The 23,150-nt window shown below is 34.1% G+C and overlaps 1 protein-coding gene across 8 annotated transcripts in view; it reads right to left on the bottom strand.

The window, feature by feature from the left end:
* The window catches only part of LOC106882391 (uncharacterized), a 350,086-nt gene that overhangs the window by 212,862 nt on the left and 114,074 nt on the right, over window positions 1-23,150 (bottom strand). For all 8 annotated transcript variants that reach the window (XM_052969230.2, XM_089354753.1, XM_089354757.1 and 5 more), the window contains exon 3: window positions 10,647-10,701. The gene's annotated coding sequence lies outside the window, so the exon portion shown is untranslated. The remainder of the gene's footprint in view (window positions 1-10,646; window positions 10,702-23,150) is intronic.

Below are 23,150 nucleotides of genomic sequence, written 5' to 3'. Positions count from 1 at the left end.
TATATATATTGATATATCTATATATAGATATATATATATATATATATATATATATATAGATATATATATATATAGATATATATATATATATATATATATAGATATATATATATATATAGATATATATATATAGATATATATATATATAGATATATATATATATAGATATATATATATATAGATATATATATATATAGATATATATATATATAGATATATATATATATAGATATATATATATATATATATATAGATATATATATATATATATATATATATATATATAGATATATATATATATATATATATATATAAAGATATATATATATATATATATATATATAGATATATATATATATAATATATATATAGATATATATATATATATATATATATAGATATATATATATATATATATATATATATATATATATATATATATATATATATATATATATATATATATATATATATATATATATATATATATATATATATATATATATATATATATATATATATATATATATATATATATATATATATATATATATATATATATATAATATATATATATATATATATATATATATATATATATAGATATATATATATATATATATATATATATATATATAGATATATATATATATATATATATATATATATATATATATATATATATATATATATATATATATATATATATATATATATATATATAGATATATATATATATAGATATATATATATATAGATATATATATATATATATATATATATATATATATATTATATATATATATATATATATATTATATATATATATATATATATATATATATAGATATATATATATATATATATATATATATATAGATATATATATATATATATATATATATATATATATAGATATATATATATATATATATATATATATATATATATATATATATAGAGAGAGAGAGAGAGAGAGAAGAGAGAGAGATAGAGAGACGGGGATAAATAGATCACATCTGTGTGTGTATACACACACACACACAATATACATATATATATGCATGCACACATGTACGTGTGTGTGTGTATATATATATATATATATATACACACACACACAGACAATATACGTGCATACATATACACACACACTCTTAACACATATATGCATATGTATGTATGTGTGTGTGTGTGTGTGTGCAACTATTTCTTCAATTTCTATTCTTAGTTCCTTCAGAACATTTACCAACCTCATTTTCACACTTCTCTCCATTCATCCTCACTAAAAAAAACCACCCAACACCAGGTCACTTAATACAAGAGACAAGATGTTTCTAAACCCTGGCTCTCCACTCTGGCTTGTCACTCACACTCACACACATTCTCACTTCACTCCATGTTGAAAGCCATTTAGCCACTATGCCTGTATATTAAATTATTTATTCTACAAAGAACGGGCTGAAACTATACACTTTGGTTTCTCCCCATCATTCCAGAGTTTTTAACAAGCAACACTGGTTGCTACAGCAACTGTGAAACAAAATATTTCGGATTCTATAACAGAAATGTAGGCTATATATATGTCATTTACATAGGAGAAAATTATAAGGTTTCTCAGTACACTGCCAGACACACACTACTATTACTACCACTGCTGCTGCTACTACTACTACTACTGAAAGGGATGTGGCATAAGAGTTTAAGGTTAGGCCACACAACAGACTTTGTAAAGGAGTGGAAATGACTTGAGTAAGGTCAGTGTAGTTAAATGTTGGGCTTGAATAGTTAGAGGTCAGAAGTTGATGGGAATACCATTGCTAAGAGAGGAAATAACAGACAGACATGAAACACAGGGAAATAACAAGATACACACAACCAGCGGAGGGGGGGAAATAAGAGATACACTGACGTTGAAACATGAAAACTATGTCAAAGAGAACCCAGGCTTACCATCTTTTTTGCTGCAGCCATGCTGGGGTAACTACCTTTCAAAGGGTTTTAGTTGGAGTTGACCCCCCCCCCCCCAGTAACTGGGTTTTTTTAAAAAATTTAATTTCTTTGTTTTTAAATCTGGTATTTATTCTATAGGTTTCTTTGTTTATCTGCTAAGCTATGGGGTGAATAAACACATGGGCTTCTTTCAGTTTCCACGACACGAGGATTTGATTGGCCTGCTATAGTAAATGACATATGCTTGAAGTTCCATGGTACGACTGAACCAGGAACCATGTGGTTGGGAAGCAGACTTCTTACCACTCAGCTATGCCTGCACCTATTATCCACAGCTATCATTAATCAAAATTATTTTACAAATTCCTTTCCTTCATTAACAAAATATATATATATGTGTGTGTGTGTGTGTGTGTGTGTGTGTGTGTCTTAAATAAAATAAGATAAGGCCAAGGCAATATGATATTTCAAGGACATTTATAAAAAGAAAGGTAGTCTTACAGCTGTTTCAGGGATATGAAAGATATCCCATGATCAGACAAGTTAAGAGTTTCAATGGAAGGAATTGGTAGAGTTCATTATATAAGAAGTTATTTTGGAAAGGGAATATAATATGTGTGTGTGTGTGTGTGTGTGTGTGTGTGTGTGTGTGTGTGTGTGTGTGTATGTATGTATGTATATGTAGATATATATATAGATATGTATGTGTATGTATGTGTGTGTGTGTGTGTATATATATATATATATACACACACACACATATATATATATATATATATATATATATATATATATATGTATGTGTATATATACATATATATGTATGTGTATATATACATATATATGTATGTATATGTATATAAATATGTATATCTTGAAAAGAAAGACATGCTCAAGTCTTTTTTAGTTATATATCTGCTGAAATATACTGTCTTAATTTCAATTAATTTTTAAAATAAGAGTTTAGTAAAATAACTATGTTCTTATTAAGCTGATGTTTCGAACATAAAATTAACATGAAATTTAGTTGGAACATTTAAAATCAGATTACTTTGAATCAGGAGCAGTTTTAGGCAGGTAGGTATCAAAAGGGTTAAAAATAAATATTTAGAAGCTTAAAATACTTTTTCAACATTCTATTTCATAAATCACAAAGCAGAATACCAACACCATAGACTGCCCCATCTTTCAGTAAGGAATTATTTATATATTTTGTCACAGGGGTGACTGAATTAGGGTGCAGGAAATATGTAACCTCAAAGAAATAAGGAAGTTAATATATATGAGTGGACCCTATGAATTTTGTTGTTGTTGCTGCTGGAATGTTCCATGTTTTACAATAATGACAAGTATTTTCAGCTTCGGAGGTGGTTATCAAGAGGATCCAAGGATTCACACCAGAGATCCAAACACATGGAACTCTGAGTTACCGAACTATCCAATACCAAAGCCATGTGTGTGTGTGTGTGTGTGTGTGTATAATGTTTACATTATGAGAGCTGTTTTTAATTCATAATTTAATTTCCTTTAGCACGTGCTGCATCAGAGCACATCAGTATATAGAGTTCACTATTTGCATGTAAGTTCCAGACCAGCCATTCATTTTGTTTCGAAGTGATCCAAGTACATGGCATTGGTGGGCTACAATAATGCCAAAATTTATCTCTATCTACCACTTTTGATCATTTCTAGGCAAGTTTTCTTGCTTGGTCTGGGACACTCAGTGTTGTGTAGAGAGCCCTCCCCAGATGCAGTCCCGCAGCAAATAGAGTATTTAAACAAAACATATAAACTAGGTTCATGTAATAATATATATATATATATATATATATATATATATATATATATGTACATACACACACAATCTAAACATGAACAAGCAAGAAAAAACACGGAAAAACAACAACGCGAGGACGTAGAATAAGTACTGTGTTATTGGATGCACATGAAAGGAAAGAAAAGAGGATTTCACGTTTCGAGCGGAGCTCTTCATCAGAATTATAGGAAAAGGCCAAAGAATGGAAGACAGAGAAAGAAAATCGCCAACGATGCACACGCGGTTACATATTGAAATATATATATATGCACACACACACACACACACATATATATATATATATATATATATACACACATACTTAAGTGTATGTGTGTTTGTTTCCTATGTACAGAAAACAAAAAACAGGTGAGAGAAGAATAAGGTGTACTATTTTGATGCTTGAGGAAAATGGAAAAGTTTTAAACATTTCGAGCCTATGCTCTTTGACAGAAAGGGATGAAAGGAAAAAAACAGAGAAAAGAGAGACAAAGAGAAAGATAAAAGAGTGATATAGGCATGTGTGTATATGTGTATGTATGTATGTAAACATATATAGTGTATTATGTGCACAAATAGATGTGACTGTTAAACTTCAGTTTGGAGCTGCACGTAGATTATTAGTTCCAAATAGACATTAGTTTTCAGTAACATAATGTAATAAAGTGTTTTCTTGATGATCCATTGTGGTTAAAACATTCAATTACACTTGGAACATCCAAGGTTTCCAAAGCAACCACAATGGTAAAACATACATAGGAACCAAAGATTAAAAACTTGTTTTTATCTCAACTTCTCATATATATATGCAAAAGTGTCGTAAGTCCAAAACGTTGCTTTTTCTGTGAAAAAAATAGTTTCACCATTTCATAGCAAAACCATTGTACTACACTTTGACAATTTTTGATATCTTGGTATCTGAAGCAGTTGGAGATACGAGAGTTTGACCAAAAGCTAAAATAAATATTGAATTTGGTCAAATTTGGACATATGACAATAAAACATAATAGCAATATATATCATTGGTGGATCATTTATCCGAAAACAAAGCACACTTGAAAGCAGAGGTTCTCAAACATTTTGGGTCACCGTGCACCCTTCATGGCCACAAAACACCCTCAGTGGCCCCACTCCTATTTTTATGTATGAATAAATATTTCATACTTTACTAATTTATATATACTATGAATTATTTCATATTTGATATATTATCATATATATAAAATTTGTATACAATAATATAATATTATAATAAATTCATAGTGTTCCTCAATCTACTGCCTTCCTCTCAACGCCCACCAGCGGGGGGGGGGGCAGTAGTGCCCACTTTGAGAACTTATGCTCTAAAGGATAGAGCAGTAAAGTATTTTACATGCAGTTAAAAATATGTCTGGTCATAGAGTGACCAAACGTTTCACTTCCATAAAGCTAAGTTCTCTGTGGATGTGAAACCATTGGTCATTCTATGATCGGACATATATTTAACTGCATGTAAATAAATATATATATGTAAACAGAGAGAGAGACAAAGAGACTTTTGAATCTTTTCTTTCAATCATTGGACTGCAGCCCCATGTTGAGGTACCCCCAAAATGGTTTAGTCCAATCAAATCAAATCTAGTATTTATTTCTGTTGGTCTTGCTTTGCCAAACCCACTAATGTCAGTAGTCAATTGTTGAGAGACTAACACAAAGATGCCCCCCCCCCCCACTAAAAAAAAACACACATACATATGTGAATGCATGACAAGTTTCTTCTGCACAGTTTCACCTGCCAAACTTACTTACAAGATAATGGCCAACCTGGGGCGAGAGGTGCGGCGAGACAGAACCCAGAACCATATGATTAAGAAGTGTGCTTCTTAATCACACAGCTATGCTTCCACTTATGTATATGCTTTAATGTATGATCATACCCTCAAAGCACCCATCCCGAGGAAATAATCATTAAACAACATACAAATGAGAACGAGGAAATTAAGTCCATTAAGAAAGAAAAATATTGTACATTTATAGTAACTTTCTCTGGCAAGTTGTAAGTTCATAGAGTTAGCATAAAACCATTCAGTAAAGTATTTTTTCCTGTACATTTTTAACTGTGTACACACATAATATATATAGAGAGCAATAAGAAAATGGAGGGGAATATGTGGTATTCATCAACTTGCAGACATTGTATTATGTCAATTTACCTGTTTATTTTTCAACTAAGAGGACAATAAAAACAATATACAAAACACATGTGACATATTATGTCATATCAGTAATTAAAAAGGACATCTAGTGACCGAAGATGGGACAATGTCTTACAGCTGTTTCAGTCTAGAGGTGACATATATATACATATATATAAACACACACACATGAGGGGATGCTGAAAATTTCCTGGCTTTGGGCAAAAGATATTTCAGGAGGATCAGTTAATTATGATTTTATCCAATATATTCCCCTCTCAGGTTCACACTTATTGCAGCGGTCCTTCAGTTTTTCTAAGCCCTGTAATAAAAATTTAAAAAACTCAGAAGGTTGGGTGTGCAACCAGACTTTTTGGGATGCCCTTAAAATCAGGAACTTTTCAACACCCTCTTGTATATATGGGTGGGTGTGAAGGTGTGGTGACTAGGACTTTGCACTCGCGACTGCAAGAGCACAGTTTAGATTACCAAACTGGCACCGTGCTGTGTTCTTAAGCAAAACACTTCTACTTCATGTTGGTGCACTCCACTCAGCTCCAAACGAGTAACTTTTGAGACGGATTGGCATTTTGTTCAGGGGACATGTTGGCCCTTCTGCCTGGTCAGTAGGTTGGCATCATTTGAAGGCTTCCACAGTGTGAAGAGGAAGGGGAGCATTGTGACCAGTGGTGTGTAGCCATATCTGACAGTCTGGTTGGAGTAGTAACATATACACACACACACACACGCACGTGTATGTTTATATACACCTGCTTATGTATTTCTATACAGAATATATATATATTTATAGCAAAAGCTAATAATTACACACACACACACTTTCCCCACCCATCTCATTTTCCTCAAAACAGTAAGCAACAAGTTTTAATTGTACCCCGATTGTGTGAAAGCAGAATAGAAATCAAGTTTCATACACTGTACAGATTTCTAATTAACCCATTATCTCTGGCTAATTGTTGAATTCATACATACATTGGCTCTGCCCCCCCCCCTCTCTCTCTCCTATGATTGCTATCCAGTTTAATCAAAGCCTTACCTATGAGTGGGGCGCTGAAAGGTTAACTTGAAAACAACAGCTTTAAGCTTGTGCATTGGTATAAACTCAAACTCATTCATTACTCAGGGAGTTTATAAATAATAGAAAGAGAGAATTTCCGCCTTAAATTAGATGTTTGTTTTTATTGGAATAATTCATTGACGTGTATTCCAGTGGGTGGCAGGTTCAAAACAAGCTTTGTTTGGCCACTTAGAATAAAAAGAAAACTCAAAAGTTTTAAGAGTGAATAATAATAATAAAAAAATCTAACCTGTAATCGTTAATCTCACAAAATACATTTTGTTGGACAATTTGTTATATCTTTTACTTGTTTCAGTCATTGAACAGCGGTCATTTTGGGGCACTGCCCTGAAGGATTTTTATTGTACTTTTTTTTTAACTGATACTAATTCCGTTACCTTCTTTTATCGACCTGCTAAGTTATGAAGGACGTAGATAAACCAATACCAGCTCTCAAGCGGTACTGGTGGGAATAAACTCAAACACACATTTCCGTCTACCAAACCAACTCACAGGGTTTTGGTCGGCCCGAGCTTATATAAAGATTAAACTATTTGTGCTATTATATATATATATATACACACACACACACAAACAATTCATTATATAGATATATATATTACATATGATTTAATAAACAAATAAAATTTAAAAAGCAGAAGTTATGAAATCTACCTAAGCAGTAAAATATTTTCAAATCGGTTTATCATTCATTGTTATTCACCCACCACCCACACTCTGGCATTTCTGACATATTTTTATGAATTGTTTGAAGCCGGTTCGTCACCAGGGTAGATACCCTACTTACAACTAACTATCAATTCACTCGAGTAAGTCAGTCAGTCACAAATGCTGGGTGCAAATCAATTCAAGTTACCTATGTTTTGTGGTTTGAATTTCTAAAGCAAAATAACAGGCTTTTTTTTTTTTGTAATTTATTTCATCTTTTTTTTTTAGTGCTTAAAAATTATGTTTAAAGAATGTTCTTTTGAAGTTTAAACAGAGTGGAGAAAGCGAGTAGGCAACTAACTGTAACTCTGGAAAATAATAAACAAGCACGTTTCAGGAAGTCTCTAAAAAAACAGATGTAATACAAGAAAGAAATAGCAGAAGGTGCTAATAGCAATATTAATTCCTAACATTGGCACGAGGCCAGAAAATCTAGGTGTGCTTCGTCGATTAAATCTACCACAATACTTGACAGGTATATATATATATTTTATCGGACATGAAGAAACGAAAGGTAGGTTTTGAACTCGAAACAAAAAGGGGGCATAACGAAATGCCGGAAGGTTCCTTTTTATTTTGGCACTCAAACGTTTCTGCCGATAATAATTTCTAATATTGGCACAAAGCCACAAATTTTCCTGGAAGGAACAATCAATTAAATCGATCCCGAGAAGGATGAAAGCAATGTTGTCTCCGACTGGATTCGATCGCAGACCGTAAGGGGACGTAACTAATATCGCAACGTCTATTGTCCAGCGCTCTACCGATTTTGCCAAATAATATTACACACGCAAATAATGAATTGCTGAACAAAAATATATTCCCTCACGGTAACAATGCCAGTAATTTTGTTTGTTTATGAGACACCAGCTGAAGAGCGAGACGGAGAGGAGGACTATTCTGAAGTAAAGAATGAATACAAGTTAGATTTCCAGCTTAGAGGTTGTCTAACGAACTTACTATATTCAGATAAACAGGAGCAGGGTGGAGACGGGATAAGTCAGAGAATATTGGATATATATATGAAGGTGTATGTGGTATGAATGGACTTGTGTGTGTCGGTGGAGGTACACCTTAAATACAGAGTTGACCTGGCCCACACAATACAATATCTTCCCGCACACAGAGCGTGTGACATTTTATTGCCTCCATAATGCAGGGTACATTAAAGAAAGCTTAGAAAAAAATGATGAAGGCACCTGGTAAAATGAGGTTTACCATTTAAAAATTAAAAAAAAAATCAACTATTCGTTTTGGAATTCTTTTAAAATAAGCCAACTTGTATGTAATAATGTCCTCTTTATTTATTAGGTATGTGTGAGTTTGTGTAATGTGTGTATAAATAAAATGTATAGTTTGGGGAAAAAATATAAGCTTGATAAACGAGGATAGAAATAAGTATACAGCAGATAGGAACATAGTTAAAGTTCATCACCATCCCTACCTTAAGTGTCTCTCTCTATAAAGGACAGATAGACCAAGGATTCTCTTCATATATATATATTTGTGCCAGTTGGAAGTAGGACCGAGAATTACACACGGAGCCGCGGGCGAATGAGTATGTGAAAATACACACACACAAAGCATGTCTCTCGGTGTGTGTGTGTGTGCAAATGTGCGCGTGTGTATGATATATGTGTATGTATGTATATATGTGTGTTTGTGTATATATATATATATATATATATATATATATATATATATATTTATAGATTTATATTTAGAGAGAGAGAGAGAAATGTGTGTTATATTGATGTGCACCTGAAGTAGAAGCGCTTCGAAGTAAAAACAGAAGAAATAACCTGCTTTCTAAAAAGCGTTAGTTCTGAAAATTGTTTCTTTGCGCTTTCTTTTTATAAACAGAGAAAGCATGCTGTTTGTTATTGTGAAGAAGAAACACACACATCACACACGGACCGAAGTATTTCGTTCATAGGGAGAAGAAGAAGGAAAAAACAACAACAAAAAATCCCAAACCCCAGCCAGAGAGAGAGAGATAGAAAGAGATAGATAGAGACATATACACACAAAAAAAGAAGCTTCTACTGAGACGATGACAGTTAATCCGTTTAATCCGTGGAACAACAGAAAAGCTCACTACACTTTAAAGCTCACTACACTTTAATACATAATCATATTGTGATAATATAAAAATGCTTGAGTGTCTAGCTTTTAATGACGAAAGGAAGAAAAAAAAAATCACATTTGGATGGAGGTTTCTTAATGAACTCGTTGGTTAATTTTCTAATTTTTGACACAAACTCGTCAGTCGTCGCCTGGCCGCCTAATCATAGATGAATGGATGGTTGGGTTTGTGGATAGTAGATGGTACATTTTAGAATCTCACCAATTATTGTTGTTATTGTTATTAGTATTACTGATATTATACAAAATTCACGTTAACTAATGTTGGGAAAATCAAAAAAAAAAAAAAAAAAAAAAAAAAGAAACATTAATTGTATCAATATTATTATTTATTTCAAGCGATGTAGATATATATACCAGGGGGAAGGGGTTTATGGAGAAAAAAAATTTTTTCTTTATTCTTTCACGGTGTGAGTTATAAATAAATAAGCGACAAATATGAACAGAACACACAAACGTTGTTTCCGAAGCGATAAATAGCAAAGTAAAGAAAGAAGGTGAGATGAGAAATAGGAAAACGTGATGAGGACGAGGCGGAGCAGGATGATGAAGGAGAGCCGGGTTTGTGGTGGAAAGGTGGAGGGTGGACGGGCAAAAAAATGTTATCTCTCTCTCTTTCTCTCGAAACACAACAGAGAGAGAAAGAAGAACTCGGCACGCACTTACTGCTGCTCTTTCATCTAATTTTTCTGCACTTTTCAAGGGGGATGAGGAAGAAAAGTGTTAAAAATTAAAGAGTGAATTTACTCACCGTCAAAGCACCAGTAGGCATTATGAAATGCATCCTGCTCAACATTTATAGCTTTCTGGAAAAGGAGGAGAAAAGTGAGATGAATCATTTGAAAGGCAGCTGTGTTTCAGTTGACTGAGCAGACACTACATACACACAAGCAGGGAAGGCGAGCACAGGCAGAGAAGAAGAGATATTATAGTAGCAGTGGTGGTGGTGGTGATGGTTAAGAGAGGGAGAGAGAGACACAGCGAATGTGAGAGAGAGACACAGCGAATGTGAGAGAGAGAGAGAGAGAGAAAGCTGGTAGACCAACCGCCTGCTAGCTTGCTTGGCTTTGGTCTGCCTGCTTCTTGTGTGTGTGAAAGAGAGAGAGAGAGTATGCATGTGCGAGTATATAAGAGAGAGTGCGTGTATGTGTATATATATATATATATATATGTATGTATGTGTGTATATACACACGAATGTATAAGAGAGAGTGTGTGTGTGTGTCTTTGCTTGCCAGCCAGTCTGCTTGTTGGACCACCTCTGGGCAGGGAGCTTAGAAAGAGAAATGGAAAAAGACACCAAACGCACCACATTCAGTAGTGAAAATGGAGAAGCAGGCTTGACAACTAATAATCTTAGCATTCGGCTAAAAAAGAAATTCTGGACACACACACACACACACACATATATACATCAGCAAGCAAACATTAAGCAGACTGTTTTAAAACCACAGCCGAGGAATATTCAATAAGCGAGAAGGGACTTTGGAGCCAGTCGTATAAAGTCATTGATTTAATAGTGGGAGCTTGGCAGCATCCTGATATATTCTCCAAATGGTTTACTCCTTATCTCCTGAGCAGCTAAACAAGCCAAATATTTATGTGTGAGTGTGTGGAGGGGATACTTATAGTGAAATTTATTGTTACCGCTTCGACGAAGTAAAATGTTTCTTGAACGAACGATTGAAGGAAGGTATAAAAGAGAACGACGGGCTGAAAGAGTAAAATATGAAGAAATACAGAGATGAAAGAAAGAAAAAAAAGGGATGTTTGGAAAGGGAAAAGGAAGACACGAGAGGAAAAGTTCAAAATGGTTTGGCAAAAGAGACCGATAGAATAAGTAATCAGGCTTTAAAAATATATAAGTACTAGAGTCGGATTCGTTCGAGTGAAACCCCTTTCAAGGCGGTGCCCCAGCATGGCCGCAGTCCAATGACTGAAACGAGAGATAAAACAACGACGACGAAAGATAAACGTAGAGAGGAGAGGAAATGTTGAATGAAAGTTGTCTGAGAGAACGAAAAATGAAAAGGAAGAAAAACGGAAAGAGATTTGTAAAAGCATAAACAAGACGAGAGGAAAAATATGGATAAAGTAGAAGTACAGGAGCGCGCAAATTTTAAGCGCGCGATCGGGTGTATATTATATGTGTATGTATGTATGTATAGAGTTTGATAAGCTGCCTTGGTGAAAGTTCGAAATAACTCAAGTTTATATTAAAATTTTTATTGTCGAGTCCTGGGTAAAAAAAATAATGTTCGCTATTTTTATACTTTTAATTGATACACAGATAAATTAAGTGGATAGAAGGATAGACAGACAGACTGACAGTAGAGAAATGGATAAACGAGTAGGACAAACAAGCAAACAAATGCGTGGAGTAGATTGTGGGTGTATTTTTACTAAACGAGCAATAAGTTTACCGAGCCTAACACGGTTTCCATCTAATATCCCAGCATAATATATATATATACACATACAGACACACACACACATATATATATATATATATATATAGTTTGTGTGCGTGTGGAGAGAGAGAAAAGAAATCAGTTTGTCTCTTTCAGGTTTTGTATATTTGTACACGCATATACACAATATATATATACATATACATACATTCTGTGCACACATACAAACATAATCACACATACACACATACGTACATAGATGTGCGAGTGTGTGTGCGTGATTTAAAACTAAGTATGGAAGCAAATACGCTATAAAAATCAAAAGCGAGTATTCCTATGGTAGCCGAACCAACATCTCCCAGTTGACGTATAGTGTGCTCCGAGATGCAGTTTTGGTTTCCCACAGGGTGCTACAAATTTTTGATCATCTTTCATATATGTAGCTTTATATCGAAACTTAGAAACATGTATATTCCGCCCAATGTTGCATTAGTCCCCAAAACTGTAAATGTTTATATAACACAGACACACAAATACACTATCTTCCAGGACTAAAACAAGATTAAACATAGAGTGTGTGTGTGTGTATATATATATATATATAAAATATACGTTTGGTTCTTCGTTAAGTTTTAGCGATGACGGTTAACCCCCATGCTGGAGCAATATTATTTTGGTTGTGTACAAATGAAAGAAAGAATTTACGTGTAACAATATTTTTTATTTCATTCGAAATAATGTTGGTTCACTCGTTGCTCCTCAGTGTTCGTTCTATGTACGATCTTTCAGCCAACAATGCATGTGTACACACACACACATCATATACATACATACAAAAGCTAGAGAGAGCCAAAACCGAAAGAAACCCCACCATAAATGAGACACCACAAAATTTTAAATAATGTAACTTGGATACGATCGTCAGTAAGACGCCGATAATTTTATATACGCGTGTATATATATATATATGTGCGTCCGTATATATGCGCGTGTGTATGTAATTAAACACACACACACACACATATATATATGTTCGCGCCTTTGTGTGTGTGTGTGTGTGTGTAAATATATATATATACACACATGATAGGAGTAGTAAGAGGCGTAGTGTAAGTACTAAATTATTTGATACATGTAAAAGTCAGCAGTAGTAGTAGTGGTAGTAGTAGTAGTAGTAGCAGCAGCAGTAGTAATACAAATGCTATCAACAGGTTCTATTCACTAATTCATTGAAGAAGTTTATGATTATACCATTGATAATACGATAACCAAACTGATTAAGGTGTTGTTTTTGTTGCTTAGCTTCACAGCAGAACTACAATCAAAACCAGTTCAGCCGTGACCTTCTTGTGTTTACAGGTACTACTGAGTCCAAAGTAACTTCCTTTAAAAATGATAGGGAGTGGTTTTGAGGGAGTTTTTGGCTGCTACTTCTAGCGGCGTTCGATGCTCTACGTTAGTCGGAGAACGATTAAAGAGTTGACGAAAGGCAGAGCTAGTTTGTCCAGGCGCAAGTTGTTTTTAAATAGAGAGAAAGAAACAGACAAGGAGAAAAGGTGAACAAGTATTAAGATCGTTATTAAAGCAGAGGTATATATATTTATATGTACGTATGTATATTTATATATATATGTGTGTGTGTGTGTGCTGTTTCTCACTTATGAAGGCCAAACTTTATCAGAAGTATTTGTCTGGAACCCTGAAATTTACCCCTAGGGACATACGTATTATAATAAAAGCAACGAAAACCTAATCACGGCAATAGGTTGGAATTCAAAAAGTCAATCCTACTTATAACATTAATAATAATAATAATAATAATAATGATCCTTTCTATTATAGGCACAAGGCCTGGATTTTGTGGGGAAGGGGTTAGTCGATCACATCGAGCTCCGTACTCAACTGGTACTTAATTTACAAACCCCGAAAGGACGAAAGGCAGAGTCGACCGACCCCAGCGGCATTTTATTTCAGAAGAATAATAATAATCCTTTCTACTATAGGCACAAGGCCTGACATTTTGGGGGAAAGGACCAGTCGATTACATTGACCCCAGTACTCAACTGGTACTTATTTCATTGACTTTGAAAGGGTGAAAGGCAATATCAACCTCGGCGGAATTTGAACTCTGGATGCAATGACGAACAAAATGCTGCCGAATCATTTTGCACGGCGCCCTGACGATTCTGCCAGCTCACCTTAATAATAATAATAATAATAATAATAATAATAATAATAATAATAATATTAATAATAATAATAATAATCATAATCCTTTCTATAATAGACCTGGAATTTGGGGGAGGGGGTAGTTGATTACATTACTCCGACCCCTCCACCCCAGTACACAGCTCATACTTATTTTATCGAACCCAAAATGATGAAAGGCAAAGTCAATCTCAGCGGGATTTGAACTCAGAACGTAAAAATGGACAAAGTATCTGCCGGCTTGCCATCTTTTTTCTTTCTTTTTTTTTTTTTACATATATTAAAAGTAGTTATCAGTGTGTGTGTGTGTGTAAAATAAAATAAAAATTGAAACAGAGCCAGTGAGTGCACAACAATATACACACACACACACACATGTATATATGCATTTATATAATACATATAAACATACATATATATGGAGTGGCTTTGGTAAGAAGCTTGCTTCCGAACCACATGGTTCTGGATTCAGTCCCACTGCATGGCACCTTGGGCAAGTGTCTTCTACTATAGCCTCGGGCCAACCAAAGCCTTGTCAATGGATTTGGTAGACAGAAACTGGAAATTAGGTCCAACTCCAATTTCAGACGATTTCAAGAATCACAAAGATCTTCTGGAAGAGGCTACTCAGACTGTTCTCACCGATGCCTAGATTCAATCCTAAGCCATCATTACTCATACCCTGAATTAACCCCCAAAAGAAATCTTGGGTTGTTTTCCTGTTAACGGTTTTGGGCAGCTGGTACAATGCGGTGAGCACCTGGCAACATTCTAGATGCCAAACACCCAACCTTGGTCTATGTTTGACCCATGGCTGCAGCTCTTTCAGCAATAATAATAATAATAATAATATATACTTGGTAACAAGTCAAATAATCCATAGGTGTTGTCATAATGAGTCTCAACAAGGTATTTTTCACCAAAAGTGCTGTACAAACTTATTTTATTTTATGATTTGTTTCTTCCTTAACAGCAAAGGTTGCAGCAAAATGCCCTTATCTTTTTTTTTTTTTTTTTCAATTAAGTCATCCCTTATTTCACATATCTTCAAAGGCATACAGTAAGTTGACATATATGTAAATGTATACAATGACTTCTTTTAGTCCCCCCCCCCCAATACATTCACCAAGGCTTTGGTCATTCCAGACTGTAGAAGACGCTTACCCAAAGTGTCACACAATATGGGACTGAACTTGAAACCTTGTGCTTGGGAAGCTAACTTCTTAACCATATAGCCACATGTATACGTGGCTGCATGGCTAAATGTTCATAGATCATTCATTACTAGTGCACAGTCTGTTGTTTCAAGCCCAGAATAAAAATAAGTTGGGTCATTAGAATACAGTTCTATATTCAAAGAATTAATTAAAACAGGTAAAACAATATTGAAATAAAATAAACATTTAATAGACTGAAATACATATTAATTAGGGGGTGGATATGATGTAAGTCTGTACAATAAAATAATAAACACACAACCCTTTAACATGTCAGGCCCAGATATTCGTCCTGTTTTATGTTCAAACCAGCCAGATCTGGTCTCTCATACCTATTCCAATGTCATTTTAAGAATATACAACCACATCAAAATTTCAAAGCTATGAGATAATGTATGATTAATTTCTAAACAATATGGTCCAAATATTCTACCTGTATTTTGCCTTCGGACCAGCTAGATTTGACCTCTTACACCTACCTGACAATGCAGTTCTAATAAACAATGACATCATTGAAATCTCAAAGGTACGAGATAATGCAGGATTAACTCAAGACAATGTGAATAAATAAGCACTACATTTGTCAAAGTATTCTGAATTCTAAACAGGTAAATCGAACTTACACCCAACAAAAAGGAAATATGTGAGACCTTATCTCAGCGTTTCTCAACTGGGGATCCCCGGAGCACTAGGGTTCCACAAGAAATAGTGAGACAAGCTAATGCTAATTTCATGATTGTAATATTACTATACATGAACAACATATTCTTGGTTACTGTAATATAGACATCATCCTATCTAACCTATTATGTTATCAAAATAAATATAACAACCATTGGGGATATATTTAGTGATGTCTGTAATTTATAGACACCATATATATATATATATATATATATATATACATATATATATATATATATAATTTAGAGAAAAGAACCAAAGTTCATGAACTCATCTACGAAAATTCACAGCCACATATAGGAAAAAATTAATAAATACACAATAAATAAGTATAATAAAATACAAAGTAAAAATCATAAAATAATAATAATAAAATGACTACAGGTGCTTCATAACCAAGTTTTCAAATAGAAAATAATATATAATCAAATCGATTAAATCTGTGGATTTTCATGGATGAGTTCATGAACTTTGGTTCTTTTCTCTAAATTATATATTTATATATTATATACTGTGAAACTTAATTTAATTTTAATTCTTAATAAATTGAATTTAATTGAGTCTTTACCTGTAAATTTGGATTTATCCCTAATATTATATATATATATATATATATATATATATATATATATATATATATATATATATATATGATATTTACCTCGTAAAGTATGATGAAAAAAATGTGAGAAAGATATAGTACATAATTTTTTTTTTTTGTGCAGGGGTTCCTTGAGACATGTAATTTATTTTAAGCGTAAAAAGGTTGAGAAACACTGCCTTACCTCGTCATAAGTCTTCTGATAAAGGACCATTCACTTTTGAGAAGTGCATCAGTTATCAGGCAGTGCGCAAAAAATATAATGTTTCCGTCATCATAAGCGAATCAGTACTGTTGGGTTCTATACGAAACTGTCCAGTGTAGGCAGTTGTACAGGAAAACACACATGATATTGATATAGTTTATAGCAGAGACTCCATCTAAGAATATCTGAAGAAGGAATTGTATTCCGAAATATCATCGGACTATAGATAACTAAATTACAACAGGTATATAGTCCATTTTTTTGTATTATAGTGCATTGTTGTACCATTCAAAACTTTTTATTCTTTACATGATATTGAATTAGATGGAACTATGTTTTGGAGAAAGGCATCAGTGGTGATAACCAAATATTGTGATTTTGCAGGATACATTGATAATAATGTTACTTTGCTGTATGCATTTGAAACTGAGCAGCTAAAAAGTGGAGGTGTTTTGTTTGTTTTTTCTGTTATTTGAAACATAAATCATATTCCTGTGCGAATGAACTATCTAAACAAAGAAAAACAAAATCTGTAGTGTGCACACACACACACACACACACAATAGCTTCAGGAGACAACAGCATGTCAGGCCACACTATCTGGGAACTTTTGTACTTGGATCAAGTCAATCAATTATAACAACAAAAGTTTTATTATTATTATTTTTTTTTTTTTCTATAAATTTAGTTTTTGAATTGTAAAAAATATAATGTAATAAAATTCAATAAACAAAACATTTTTACAATAATGTGAGAAGCCAGAGAGTTGGGAGAAGTACAATTCTAGGTTACAGTGTCCAAGATGATTGCTGTTTGCCATTGTCATATCATTTTGTAAACCCAGTTGAGAGTTAATCACTAAACACATGGATGTGGCTTCTACTCTGTTGCTCAGCCTGCTTAAAATAGCAGCCAAATCCCTTTCAATAAAGCCTATTGTCTTTAAGAAGGTACATGTTGATTCTAGATGCATTACTTTTCAAAGAAAAGGTGGTGTAAACCAGAGGTCCTCAATGTGGGCATGTCAAATGAAGCATTAGGCTTTTAAGGGGTATGAGGTAACATAATTAATATCCTAAATTTTTCCAATAGTAGTAATTATATTATGCATGATAAAACTAGTAATGGTTATTAAAATAAAATGAGATCTCATCAGGCACAGGGAAGTCGTTAACTTGAAATGTATAAAGTAAATTTACAACTTTTGTCTTTATTAATTTCTTTTATTATTTCACTGTTAAAAGCTTAAACGACCCATTTTTAGAGTAAAATTTAGAAATTATCATCCATGTTAAGTTAGTTTGTGGAGGCGCAATGGCCCAGTGGTTAGGGCAGCAGACTCGCGGTCATAGGATCGCGGTTTCGATTCCCAGACCGGGCGTTGTGAGTGCTTATTGAGCAAAGACACCTAAAGCTCCACGAGGCTCCGGCAGGGGATGGTGGCGAACCCTACTGTACTCTTCCACCACAACTTTCTCTCACCCCATCTTCCTGTTTCTTTTGTACCTGTAATTCAAAGGGTCAGCCTTGTCACGCTGAATATCCCCGAGAACTACGTTAAGGGTACACGTGTCTGTGGAGTGCTCAGCCACTTGCACGTTAATTTCACGAGCAGGCTGTTCCGTTGATCGGATCAACTGGAACCCTCGACGTTGTAAGCGATGGAGTGCCAACAACAACAATAAGTTAGTTTAGTCATGATAGCTTATTCACCACATAGGTGGGCACTAGGCATAACTAATTAAAGCGGAGAGGTATTAATAAGAAAAGAAAAGGTTAAATAAGGACCACCAGTTTAACTATTCTGATACCAAGCTGCCTTAAACTGCCTCTAGTTCTATGAAAAAATTCCGTTTCAAAGTGAGATAAATGAAAATTTTCCATCAAAATTTCTTGTTAATTTATGTTCCAAACATCAGGTTAATAGTGACAAAGTTGCTTTGCTAAATTTTTCATTTTCTCAAGAATCAATTAAAACAAAGATTGAGTTTTTTCAGCAGAAACATAACAACAAAAAGGGTTAAGCCAATGAAAGAACTCTCCACTATATACATGTTAAGGTTTTAATGTTACTGTACAGGCGCAGGAGTGGCTGTGTGGCAAGTAGCTTGCTTACCAACCTCATGGTTCTGGGTTCAGTCCCACTGCGTGGCACATTGGGCAAGTGTTTTCTACTATAGCCTCAGGCCGACCAAAGCCTTGTGAGTGGATTTGGTAGACGGAAACTGAAAGAAGCCCGTCGTATATATGTATATATATATATATATATGTATGTGTATATGTTTGTGTGTCTGTGTTTGTCCCACCCCCCATCATCGCTTGACAACCGATGCTGGTGTGTTTACGTCCCCTGTAACTTAGCAGTTCAGCAAAAGAGCCCGATAGAATAAGTACTGGGCTTACAAAGAATAAGTCCTGGGGTCGATTTGCTCGACTGAAGGCGGTGCTCCAGCATGGCCGCAGTCAAATGACTGAAACAAGTAAAAGAGAGTATATAGTAATATTAACGATATAAACACAAGGAGAAGTGGTTTCTTGTGAAATTGTCAATTATAACTTAAAACAACTAACTTAATACACAGATAAATCCATAATAAAAAAAAAATTTTTGTTCTCGTTTATGGAATGGTATTCTTACATCTGAAACAAGAACCATCCAGAATTTTCTAAATGAAAAACGAAAAAAAATACTCTCTCTCCCCTGTCCGTCTAATAATCAAAACTGAACCATGGAATCAGTTTAGCAAACCTTGAAATAAAAGCCACACTTGAGTTCGGTTGTTGTTCTGGTAATTGACTTTCGCTGATGCAGATCCTTGTCTTGCGCCTAAAGTTTTTGTGATTATATCTGATTACCAGAATTTACTTTCACATCATGGGACCTGACTTAACAACAACAAAAATAACAGCAAGTAAAGATAATGTTCGCTTCCTATGACTTATCGCATGGGGCAGTAGTTATAGAAGGAGAGGTTAATAATCACGTAAATCAAACCCTATGAAATGATTTTATCAAACTCAGAAGGGCATAAAGCAGAACTGATTTAAGTCGCTGTTGTTGTTGTTGTTGTTGTGGTGATGGTTTAGTTCCAAATCAGTCTTGATTGAACAAACTAGGAGTTTCGGGGTCGATAAATAGAGTACCAGTTACGCACTGGGGTCGATGTAATCGACTTAATCCCTTTGTCTGTCCTTGTTTGTCCCTTCTATGTTTAGCTCCTTGTGGGCAATAAAGAAACAAGAAACTGTAAAGAAGCCCATCATGTGTGTGTGTGTCTGTCTGTCTTTGTGTTTAGTGTCTCCCCACAACCACTGCTGGACAACCAGTGTTGGTTTGTTTACATCCCTATAACTTAGCCGGTTGGCAAGAGGTCAATAAAGCAAGTAGTAAACTTTGAAAAGACAAAATAAAAGAGAAAAAAATCAGTAGTGAGCTCAGTTTGTTTGACTAAAAACCCTTCAAGGTGATGCTGTAGCATGGCCACAGTCAATGACCGAAACAAGCAAGCGATAAAAGATAAGGAAAACGATAAGAAAGTGAACTGAATTTCTTTAGTCACTACTTTAGTACAAAACAAGACACCAATAGTAAATTTAGGTCACTAAATCACTGGTATGTCTTATTGTAGATAGAGGACAATACTAGCTACATCAAAGTATCCAACACTCTTCTCATTTGGTCAATTTACATAAAATTACTAATAATAATAATAATGATTTCTACCACAGAAACAAGGCCTATTTTGCAGAAGAAGGGAAAAATAAACTCATTATTGAGCTGATAAATACTTTACCGTTGAACTTAGATAAAACTAAAGAACTTAATGCTTTTAATCTGTAACGACATTACCTGGGTGATCTAAAAGCACTTTCGTTTCTCGTTTCTTTGTGATAAAGAAGCCAATCTACATACTGTATGACAGGTGTGGTGTTATGCTTTAGGAGCAAAAATGAAGGGCAATTGCTTCAACAGGAAATCAAAACTGATTCACTGTATTAACCTGCTAAGGGCTGGCGCAGGCATGGCTCTATGGTTGAGAAGTTTGCTTCCCCATCTGCAAAGTCTCTCGTTCAGTTCAACTGTGTGGCACCTTGGACAAATGTCTTTTACTATAGTCCTGCACTGACCAATGTCTTGTGAGTGAATATGATAGACGGAGACTGTGTGGAAGCCTGTCATATGTGTATGTATGTATGTGTGTGTGTGTGTGTGTCTTTGTACTCCCCTAATGCTTGACAACCGGTATTGATTTCTTTATGCTCCCATAACTTAGCAGTTTGGCAAAAGAGACCAACAGAATAGGTACCAAACTTAAAAAACAAGTACTGGTTTATACTAGACAGAAACTGTGTGGAAGCCCACCATATGTGTGTATATTCGTACTCTCCTAATGCTTGACAACTACTGTCAGCTTGTTTGTGTTCCCATGAGTTAGCAGTTTGGCAAAAAGGATCAACAGAATAAGTGTAAGTACCAGACTGAAAAACAAGCACTGGGGATCGATCTGTTCAACTAAAACCCTTCAGAGCAGGGCCCCAGCATGGCCACAGTCCAATGATTGAAACCAATAAAAGACAAAGATATTTTAGGAAAATGTATGTATTAATTAGCAAATCATTGAATATCTGACATCTTAATGAAATGAAACAAGTTGGCGTCCCTGTGTTCTAGAATGGAAGAATATTCATTTTTACTCTAGGCACAAGGTCCGAAATTTTTGGGAAGGGGACAGTCAATTAGATCGACCCCAGTATGCAACTAGTACTTAATTTATTGACCCTGAAATTATGAAAGGCAAAGTCGACCTCAGCAGAATTTGAACTCAAAACGTAAAGACAAAGGAAATACCGCTAAGCATTTCGCCCGGCGTGTTAACGTTTCTGCCAGCTCACCGCCTTTATAATAGATTCTTTTCTACTCTAGGCACAAGGCTCGAAATTCTTGGGGAGCAGGACAGTCAATTTGATCAACCCCAGTACACAACTGGTACTTAATTTATCAACTCATTAAGATGTCAGTGTTGGAACTCAGAATGTCAAAATGGAGGAAATACTGCTAAGCATTTCACCATCTTAGAATAAAAGAATATTCTTCATCCAGTTGACATATTTACCAACATTTGAAGAACTATTGTAAAAGTTACAAGCTCAACTCCTACAAGGCACTGGTATCTTGGTGCTTATATAACATATATATATTGGTCCAAGGTGCCACACAGTCGTACTGAACAGAGAGGGTGAGTGGGTGAAACACAATAAAAAAACTCAAGTGAATAATCAACATATTTATTTGTTTCACTATAATTTAGGAATTTGTAGTTGTCAAATTTAAACAGTGAAAAGGTTAATTGTGTTTTTTTTTGTTTTGTAAGTGGCAAATGTTAAAATTAAAATACACAAATGTATACACAGAAAAATAACTGCATTAGTGAGTTGAGCATCTCATGACAGCATTGAAAAAAAAACAAACAAGAAATTTGAATAATGGTGGTGAAACACACACACACACATATCACCACGTGCACATATGTACACTGTACTCACTCAAGTGTGGGTACATTCATAACTATGTGTACATATGTATGTGTGCATGAGTGAGTGCATGTATGTGTGTGTTTATGCTTATCATTTGTGAGCAATTTTAAGAATAACAACAGAATGTTTATTGATGGGGAGACAATATTAAAAGCAGAGTTAAATTTATTTCTGAAAAAATTTGTTTTGAATGGAATTATATATATACACACACATATACATACATGTGTACATATATATGCACACACACACATATATACATATGTATATATATATATATATATATATATATATAATAAAGTAAAGTTGTGGAATACCATATATATATATATATCATTACCAGCGTCGCCTTACTGACATGTGAAAAAACATTCGAGTGAGGTCATTGCCAGTG

Source organism: Octopus bimaculoides, chromosome 7 (assembly GCF_046866305.1).
Source record: "Octopus bimaculoides isolate indiv1 chromosome 7, ASM4686630v1, whole genome shotgun sequence".
Classification (NCBI taxonomy): Eukaryota; Metazoa; Mollusca; class Cephalopoda; order Octopoda; family Octopodidae; genus Octopus; species Octopus bimaculoides.
The sequence above is the reverse complement of the archived record's forward strand: the minus strand, read 5'-3'. Positions and strand labels throughout refer to the sequence as shown.